This window comes from Diaphorina citri, unplaced genomic scaffold (assembly GCF_000475195.1).
Source record: "Diaphorina citri unplaced genomic scaffold, Diaci psyllid genome assembly version 1.1 scaffold69186, whole genome shotgun sequence".
Lineage (NCBI taxonomy): Eukaryota > Metazoa > Arthropoda > Insecta > Hemiptera > Psyllidae > Diaphorina > Diaphorina citri.
Window position 1 is genome coordinate 1 of NW_007446403.1, and position 393 is coordinate 393.

General features: G+C 43.5%; 1 long non-coding RNA gene across 1 annotated transcript; it reads right to left on the bottom strand.

Annotated features, from left to right (window-relative positions):
* Nucleotides 1-20: 20 nt before the first annotated feature.
* Nucleotides 21-393, bottom strand: LOC113473716. The gene is made up of 2 exons (XR_003395619.1): nucleotides 335-393; nucleotides 21-65 (listed from the first exon to the last, which is right to left on the bottom strand). It is a non-coding gene; the product is annotated as an uncharacterized LOC113473716 (long non-coding RNA).

A 393-nucleotide genomic window follows, 5' to 3' on the forward strand; every position in this document is an offset into this window, starting at 1 on the left:
TGAACTCCCCAAACACATGATCTCCGTAAGAAACACCCGCGAATTGCTCGAGAAGTTCGCGATAGCTGAAACAGAATACATTGACTTCTAATGACCCCTGTTGGACTAACTGGCCTAGCTATCTGATAGTTTCAAAGGGTTCTCTCTGCTTGAAAAGAACAAGCACCAGTCTTCACGATGGTTGACCGCGGTTCAGGACGAGTCAATTAAACATGGCTAGAGACCATCACCCTGGTGTATGGCTGATAGAAGAGATATTTTCTCTACTTTGTCATCACCTTTCAACTATAGCTAAAGCCTCCACAACAACAACACCAACAACAACCATACTTACAAATCGTAAAACGACGAGAGTCCCTCAATGGGTTTATTAAAGTCAAGCTCGTTGTAGTG